The 9984-nt window shown below is 36.4% G+C and overlaps 1 long non-coding RNA gene across 1 annotated transcript; it reads right to left on the reverse strand.

Moving 5' to 3' along the window:
- Positions 1 to 8265: 8265 nt before the first annotated feature.
- On the reverse strand, positions 8266 to 9415 carry LOC114544865. Its single transcript, XR_003690651.1, has 3 exons — positions 9362 to 9415; positions 8815 to 8967; positions 8266 to 8495 (listed from the first exon to the last, which is right to left on the reverse strand). It is a non-coding gene; the product is annotated as an uncharacterized LOC114544865 (long non-coding RNA).
- Between the last annotated feature and the right edge of the window lie 569 nt (positions 9416 to 9984).

The raw sequence follows: 9984 nt of genomic DNA on the forward strand, positions 1-9984 counted from the left end.
TTGAAAAATGGAGACACAGAGTACATAACCTTTACAGTTTTCCCCATCCGTTACTGCCGCCTTGGAGAAACAGGAAACTCATTGGTAATCTGCGCGATCAGTTCAATCGTGATGTCTGCTCCACCATTCAGATTCATACCACGAATCCTAATAAAACGGAACGTGAACACGTAGCGTTTCTAATCATTTAAAAATAGCCGTTTTAGCAGACAAACTTGGTTCTAAAACAATAAGTTTACAAGCCTATCTCATGTACGTATAATACATTAGTTAGTTAGCACCCTAGGTCATTTCGTAATGCTCACAGGCCTGAATAAATCCTCTACATACCCTCGTTCAAAACCGTCGCGTATTTTTGTATAGTATACAGTATAAAAAGATATGACACTTCAACGGAAGATACCAAATGACCTATAATATATATATTAACATGATTTTATTGCAGGCTTCATGGCAACAAGCAAACAGAAATAGATTTGAAAACCAACGAAGAAAGAAGAGAAGTAGGAGTACTGTGACACTCAAAGGAGTATTTACCCCTTATACGTAATGCACTTACATAAACTCGCCATGTTCCGTGAGCTCTTGTTCGAACCGTTATCTTGTTTTCCTTCTTTTTTATCCTAAGTGAAATTTCACTATACTTCGGTTTTAGCATCACTCACATTCACACTTGCTCACTTAATTCAAATAGGAAAGTGACTCCAAACGAACGGCCGGGTCGTCTAAACTGTCGGTGTTGTCGGAAGCAACTGAAGGCGAGACGGCAGAAACCTGCAGGGAACATGTGGTAGCGATAAAGAAGGAGATGGCCAAAAGTCGAAACAAAAACGTAGACCTGAGTAAGGAATTAATGGAGGTCACTTTCCCTTCCAGGAGGCACGAAATCCTTCGTACGCCTAAACTCTTGAGAACGTCTTGGAAGAGTATCCGGCACTGACACTTGTGTCCGAGGTAAACTACTAATAGCTATTTTCAGTTTTCCCCTTTTTAAATTTCGGATCTTTGACACACAGAAATTGTTTGCACGACGCCCGTCTTTTGCATCATTGTGGTAGCATGGTTGGTGAGGCTTGTAAAATTCCATTGGAGTGTTTTTGCCTAGTCTTAAAACCCTATAACGAACTATGTATTCACCGCTTGTTACCTTCATATGTAGCATTCAAGCTCCGATTTTTGTTGGAAGTGGTTGAAATATATGAGTAGATATTCTGTTTTTACTTCAGCTGAAAGCAGAGTTTCACAGGATAATGGGGATGACTGGAACAAAAAAAAATGGTCAAAACGTTCGAAACTGAAATCTAAGCAAAGTTGCTCAACCTAGTTCAAAAGAAAAAGGTTATTTCCGGGTGAAAAAAAAGTAAGAATGAAATGGTTGAAGCTATCACTGATGACCCTGGAAAAAAGTCAGGTAATGAAACTTTTTGGATTAAACACATATTTAACATTAAATGTGGTACAACAACTGCCTAAATAGAATAAAGAACTCTTCTTGACGTTTTGACCCAAGGGGATTGTCAGGAAGGTTAGTATGAAAACAAATAAGGAAGAACATGGTTGTATGGGGCACAAATTTATGCATCCTGTTTTGTTCCTTTATACTTGACACATACTGATTTATATTGTTTCTAAACTCTAATATTCTAATGCACTAATTTCTACTAATAAATCAATGCCTTAAGATAATTTACTTTTGTAGACATCGAAGAGGAGGATCTGTCTTGTTGCTTCAATTGTTCTTCAACGAGACCTTGACCTGCTAAATAGTCAGATGATTTGGAATCGCTCTCGACTTCTTAACATAACTCCATTTTGAAGTTCAAATTTTTCGCTTGATTTTCTTTTCAATTGTGATATGTCGAGTTAATCTGCTTTGGTTTTATTCACAATTGAAAAGAGAATTGAGCGAAATATTCCGTTCCATCGAAGATTTCCCCTCCACCAATATAGTGAAAATCCACCTTAATAAACCGAATCCACAAACAATGCAGCATAAATGTGACCTTCCACGGGAAAACGTGCGTTAACAATAGTTCGCTGAAACAGCAAAACGAACGGATAACGAACGGGTAGTGAACGATCTGTCATAACGTTTCAACGAACCCAAAAAACGTTTTGACGAATTCAACTAAAAATGTGAACGTTTAAAGTCGAGAATACGAACGGATAAATAAACGTTCAATCTGAAGCCGTTTGAACGATTTATGTTTATGAACGGTTTTAAAGAATTTTGAAATATTTTCAAACACGTAACATGTGTTGGCGCAAGTATGCGTGTACATATAAATAGCTATACCTTCATTTGAATGTTTAACTAAATATTAGCTTAACTACCTAAATCACATTGTTTTATATACTATTATATATATATATATACATTTGCATTTTGCATCAAAATTCGGGTTTATTCGTTAGAAAGCCTTCAGTTATCAGTACAAATTATCATCGTTATGTCAAATTAATCAATGCATCATCTGCAACTATACACATCAAAATATTCAGGGCGTGTTTATTTGCAACAACGTTACAGATGTTTAAATCTCTCCACGGACAAACTAAATGTATGGGTGGTTAAGGACATATAAACACATGCATGCATCCGTTTATTAACACGGCTCTAAACCGAGAGTAAACGAAGAGCAATAAATGGCCTGGCTTCGATAAAATATCATAGGCAATGTCATTGGTCACCGTCTCAGTTTAGTTGAGTTTCAGCTACGGGATACATATTTTATGTTAAGCTAAACACAAGAGATTCCATTGTTCACTATTGCTTATACTCTTTGACGCGCAAACGACTAAATTAATTAGCGCAAGGTCAAGTTGTTTACAGATGATAACCAGACATTAAGCCCGGCGCACACTGGAGAAACAGCGAGCTGAACGTCACTCGTGGCTGTTAGCTGAGCTGTTTCCTCAGGTGTGCGGTGTCGTGTTCCGCGATTTTCGCTACGCGTGCCATGAGCGCAGAATATTCAACATGTTGAATAATTTTGTGCACGAGTGAACATTTCCTCACAGTGTGCGCGCGTTCTGAGCTATCAGCTCATCAACCAATACCAACGCGCATGCGTCTTTTCCATGTTTTACTGAAGTCAAGATGGCCGATGTCGATGAAAATCTAGACTCGAGCTCGTCGGGAGATGAAGAGGTTTTGCTTTCCCTTCTGATACTGCGGCGGAGACGAAGGCGTTTGAGAGCAGCTAACCGAAAGACTTGGGTTAAATCCTGGGTTTCACGCCGCCAAACCCATGGGGCATGTGCGAATATTGTTCGTGAATTGAATTACGAAGATCCAGAGAAATTCAGACAATATCATCGCCTAGACAGAACTTCATTTCAGGAAATTTTGACCTTAATAACCCTTTGGTCGAAAAGAACACTCACCTTCGCTGCTCGATAAAACCCATTGAACGATTGTCCGTGACATTACGTTTTTTAGCTACAGGTTTGTCTATAGTTTGTTTCCCAGTTTTGTTGTATTATTGTCAATAATGATTACTATACAGACACGGAGTTTACTAATGAATGCCTCTTTTTAAAACTTATCATTTTCAGGAGAGACATTCAGAAGTCTTTCTTTCGAATATCGAATTGGTGAGAGAACAATATCATGCATAGTAGAAGAAACATGTCAAGCCTTGCATGAAGTTATGAAAGACAAGTATTTAAAGGTATAAAATTTATTTTGTAAACTGTGTAGCTATAAAATATTAATAACAAGTATCAGTAAAAAGTATATTAATATAAATTAATAATGTATTGTCCTTTTCAGTAGTGATCCTCTCGTAGGGCATACTATTTTGCCCATAAACTGGAGGTTGTTCGCTTTGTGGGGTACCAGGCATGATTGGGTGGAAATAATTTCTCTGGGTTGGGGTTGTATGACTGTTGGGTCTGTACTTCCTGGGTCAGTAATCCAGCCGAGCTTGAAAAATAATATTATTTATTTTGTTTTGTGCCAAATTGCTTGCCACTTTATCCAATTCAGACAAAGCTTTGGCAACATAATTCCCAAAAGCATCATAAATGGTGTCGTTCCCTTTTTTTTTGCTTGTTTGCAATAGACTGAGACAAATTCTTGATCAGGTGATACTCCTCCTCAGCCTGTTTCTTTCTGGACATTGCTCGTTTTTTTCAGTGGTTCACTTGTTGATCTTCCAATGCTCTGATCACCACTTTCCTCTGTTGGATTTGTTGGGCTACTTGGAAATAATTGATCAGGAGAATCATCATCTTCACCCTCATCATTTTCTTTGAAGCTTATTTCCGAAAATGGAGTACTACAACTAGCACGGGAATCCTAAAAATTAAACTAATATTTTATTTTCTTGACTCCAAGTAATAAAGAAGATTGGCTACAAATTGCATCAGAATTAACATGAAGTGGAATATCCATGCTGTTTGGGAGCTATTGATGGGAAGCACATTGCTATTCAACAACCAGCTGATACAGGCTCTGAGTTCTTAACTATAAGCACCTTTTAGTGTAATTTATTTGCCATGGTTGATGCAAACTACAAGTTTATTTATATTGAGTTGGAACAGCTGGCAGAGCAGGTGATGCTGAGTTTTTGCTGATTCTGCATTGAATAAAGCACTGAGAAAAACTCTTTAGATCTTCCAGATGCAGTTTGCCTTACAAGGGATATCAAAAATGATACCACATCATATTGTTGGGGATGATGCCTTTCCTGTAATAATCGTATAATGAAGCCATACCCTTATCGGAATTTGGAGAAAGAGAAGCGTATCTTCAATTACAGATTGTCAATAGCACGAAGAGTTGTCGAAAATGCCTTTGGCATTTTAGCTCATAGGTGGAGGGTATTCCTAACTACCATTAAACTATCACCCGACAAAGTTAAAGACATAATTTTTGCAGCTTGCTGCTTGCACAATTTAATGGTTGAAAAGAACAAAGCAAGTTATGCATCAGCTGCAGACCTTGAGAATGCAGATCATACATTGGTCAGAGGTACCTGGAGAAACGACCAGGTTTTGACTAATATGCAACCAACCACCCTGCACAATGCAACAAAGGATGCCAAAACTCAAAGGGTACTTTTGACTGATTATTTTAATAATCATGGATCTGTCCCTTGGCAAAGCAGTATGATTGCTTAGCCATATTGCTTACGCAAACATGTATATATTGTAAGAGTTATCACTACCCTATTATCAACTGCACTGTTATTATACACTTTCTTTCTCTTTGTACATAAATATATATATACAAACTGTTTCCATGCCTTAAGTTCTTCAATGTATGTGCTTACCAAATCAATATTTGAAATTGAAGCCCGAGTTGCCACATGAGGTGTGAGAAACTGGAGTTTCTCAAGCAGCCATTGAGTGCGCTTGGTCACATTTTTTCTTGCACTTCCACTAGCTGGGTTTTTTTTGCTTTGCTAAAGCTGTTTCTCGCTCAGAGCTCTGATTTTAGCTTTAACCCACTCACCTATAAATAATAATTGAATTTGTTTATTCAATCACAGATAACTTAAAATTTTTGATAAACAATAAAAAATGTCAAATTCTAGGCAATATTACTACTAAACCGTCAAGGAATCATATAAAACCTGCTGCACTGAGAGGAATCCTTGCTAGAAGGCAGAAGTGTACGAATTCCCTCATGCAGTATTCTTATTTGAGTTATTTCTACAATAACACTAATAAAATCTGAATTATCTTACATGTTGTTCCGAGTTTTTCGGCCAGTTCTTGAAGCGCCTTATCGCGTATCTCCCGGTTCTTAAAGTCTGGACTTCGAACGTCGTACAGACAAGGGTAATCGGGCCAAAAATCGGCCAATGTATCTTCCAACACTGCTTCAGCAACTGGTGAGTTGTTTGCCGCCATCTTGACTTCAGTAAAACATGGAAAAGACGCATGCGCGTTGGTATTGATTGCTGAGCTGATAGCTCAGAACGCACGCACACTGTGAGGAAATGTTCACTCGTGCACAAAATTATTCAACATGTTGAATATTCTGCGCTCATGGCACGCGTGGCGAAAATCGCAGAACACGACACCGCACACCTGAGGAAACAGCTCAGCTAACGCCACGAGTGACGCTCAGCTCAGCTCAGCTGTTTCCTCCAGTGTGCGCCGGGCTTTAATAACAGTTATACAGAATATCGCATACGCAAAGTTCGTTTGTATGCAAACCAGCGTAGTAACGTGTGCTTGAATGCTGTCAAAACTTATTTGGTATAAATAACCTACTACATTAAATATCCAAACCATTTATGCACGTGAAAATCCACATTTAAATTTCAGATATGCATTGCGCGGTAATAAAATATTTAAAATATAAGCTATTGGCTTATTTACCTAGTGCACACAATATGTTCCGTGCGGCAATAGCCTCTAGCTGCGGTCAAGCTTGTCGCGGAATGTCGCCTATACACAGTAGTGTCAGTAGCAACTAAGGGCATCATTAAGAATATTTTAAAATTTGATAATAATCTATTTTATCGACTGCATGCACCATCGCTATATTTTCTTCGCAAAGCTAAAGCTGCAATGTCCCTATTTCTGCCGCCATATTTTTTCATATAAGTGATATGTTTTGTGACCATACGATCACATATGCATGTGTTATATACTGACTGAATCAGTATATCGCTAATTAATACTTTTGATATTAAATATATAATACATATAGTAAAATTAACTAATCAAGATTATTTAAGACATGCATGAAAGCATTAATCCATTTTGTCTTGCGAAATTTTTTTATATCATATAATTATATATATTTCGAGGTAGCATCTACCCTTTTTTATGAAAAATGTCAGGAAAATTTGTAAACAATTGTTGTTTCAATGTAAGTAAATGCATCCTATAAATTGTAACCACCACGGCCCAAGCTAACAACTTAAATTCCAACCTCAGCCAAGCCATTTTCAAGGTCTGGCAACCTTTCATGTCATGTTTATTCGGAATGATTGGATGATCGTGGCCCAACTTGATTCCACCGGCCATGATAAACAATCTAAAAGGTTATATTGCAGTGCGCATTTATATTCGAATACATTTTACTCACGTTAACATATACATAAAATGCAATTGAGAACGTTTGTTATATACAATTGCATGATCATCTATATGAAATCTTACTTCGAATGCGTGTCATATTTCGATATATGCATGGTCAAAAAGGAGCTACAGTTTAGCGAAGCAAATACACTCAAGGGAAAAAAAACTTCAGTTTAAATCGAGACAACCGTTATACGAATTCAGTTGATGATTTCATGGATAAGCCTGATTTCAATGCTTGCAGGAAAATAATTGCAAGCGCGCCTAATAAAGTGGCCCCGTCATGACTTTCCTTATATCATAGCTGTTTCATTTAGTGTTCATACCTGGTATTAACCTTTATATATGCACGCGTTAAAACGCCTTGACTTCTTCATATATGCTAATATCCAGCAAATATTTGGGACAGTCTTCGCGAAATTATTGGTAAAGATCTTTACCCCCGCGCTCATGCACGCATAAACAGTTGATAGGCGCCATTTCAAATTTGCTCATTTTGCCGCTTAAATGTTTAATCTAATATGTTGAACCAAATCCAATGCGATTGAACGAAATTCCGGCAAACGTTTCAACGAACGGTATATCAAACGGTTGAATGCTTTTGGACCAATTTTCAAACGTTTTTTCCTAAGCGTTCGAACGGGCAATTTCGAACGATGAACGATCTCGAAAATCATTTCAACGAACGCTTCAAGCGTTTGAACGGCAAACGAACGGATAACGAACGATATTTTCGAACGAACGAAATAGCGTTAACGTATGTTTTCCCGTGAAAGGTCACAAATATCGTTATTATATTATTAAAATATTGAACACATGAGATCAATTACGTGTCTTTCTTTATATGTATATATATATATATATATATATATATATATATATATATATATATATATATATATATATACACTGTTAATTTGAAGGTGTTAATTTAGCACCAAAAAAGGTGTTGAATGAATATGGCAAAAATAACACCTGTCGAGGTGCTATTTTAACACCATGACCTGGGTGCTAAATTAACTCCAATCCCTGGTGCTAAATTAACGCCCATTCTGGTGTCAGAATAACACCTTTGGGTGTTTAAATAGCACTACATTTGGTGTTAAAGCAGCACCTTTTTACCTACTGCAATTTAATGTGCAGTTCTAACAGCAGTAATCATATCTAAATCAAAATTAATGACACTTATACAAGGAAACTAAAAATCAATATATTTGGTCACAGTTGCATATTTACAATTGCTCCTGTAGGACTATTTACAAAAAACAACCAGACAATTATTTACAATTTTCGACAATCAATGTCAAGTTCTTATAATGCAACATTACAATTTTCGACAAGTAATGTCAAGTTCGTATAAATTTATCCACAAAAACTCACTTCCCAGCATGTTCTTCCATGGCCATTTTTTATTATTTGTATGTCCTCATCTGTATATGGAGTCATCAACCCTAAGATAAATTTATCAATAATCATTAGTATTATTAGCAAGTCAAGTCAGCCCACAAGGTTTCTTAGCATAAAGAGGAGAGATTCTCCTTTAGTTAGACCTAAAGCAACCACAAGCTGTGCTCTTAATGTCTGTTTTGAAAAACAAATTGTTTATCAAATATCAATAGCAGAAAATCTAGTTAGGTTACCAAAACTATAATAGGCACACTAAGCATTGGATAAAGACAATCTAAATTGCAGATTTTGGGGCAATAAACTACAAGTGACATTGTAATTTTGTCCTTGGGAAAATTATAGTATATTAATTGCATGATTTACCTGATTCTCTGTGCAGCTAATCTTGTTTCTTGTTTCTATCCTGTTCGAAAGAACCAATACATACTTCTTGGCCCAATTTTTGGCATTCCTGATTGAAATTTGCCAGCCATACCATGGACCAATTTGTTCTTGCACATTTCACTTCCACTTTACCTGCAACAAAATAATAGAATGTGTTCAGTTGCAAACCTTACTTGCAAAAGAAAATGATTTTACTAAATTATGGAAACATACTTTGTTGTTTGACTAAAATATAAATGTGAATTTGAAAAATGACAGGCTAAATGGGACTCTCAGGTAATCTGTAGGAGATTATATTTCTTACAGTAATAATTTTATCAAAAGACATACACAGGCATTGATTTTAAACAAATAACTTGCTCTCTAACATCAAATTTATCAAAATAGAGCAAGGATTATCGTTAATATATGAAAATAGAGCACGGACAATCGTTGATATAGGATAAAATATCGCTAAATTATGTCAATAATATAAGAGACAAGCGAAGACGCATAAAATTACGGTAAAGTAAATATGAATAGATACCTATTATTGCAATGATATTTTCTTTGACCACAGCTTCCTGAAGTGATCGCAGTAAAATAGAATACGTCATTTGGCTTCTCTAGAATAGAAAAATAGCACACATTTGTTTGTTTGGCGATTTAGCCGTTTGACTTTGAGCGAACATGGATACTGTATGTGTCTGTATTTCATCAAATTCAAAAACTCTTACCAAGATGTTTCTGAGATAATACCACAACCAATTGCCTTGAAATTTCGTTATAGGAGTCCGTTGTTGTTCAGGATATTTAGAAGTACAGAAATAGTTGAGTAAATACGCTCAAAACGTCTTTAACACAGCAGCATAAACATCTCGATGAATATACGATTCAGATGAGTTTTCAAACGACGCGCTCAAAAAATTTGCATGCAAGCGCCTACACGTGTCATATTTCGTTCCTTATACATACATCGTATGCCTATACGCGATTGCGAAATATTTACTTTTTAGCAATCAATACATAGCACAAAATAACATAGTTTGATAAAATAAAAAGGACAATCGATCACTATCGATGTATCTCGGGGTTTTTTATATATAGAAACGTAACTGACGTATTCATAGCTACAAGCCGAATTTCCATGTCGTCTTTTAGATAAATAGT

Source organism: Dendronephthya gigantea, unplaced genomic scaffold, assembly GCF_004324835.1.
Source record: "Dendronephthya gigantea isolate DGI-Jeju-01 unplaced genomic scaffold, DenGig_1.0 001005F, whole genome shotgun sequence".
Taxonomy (NCBI): Eukaryota; Metazoa; Cnidaria; class Anthozoa; order Malacalcyonacea; family Nephtheidae; genus Dendronephthya; species Dendronephthya gigantea.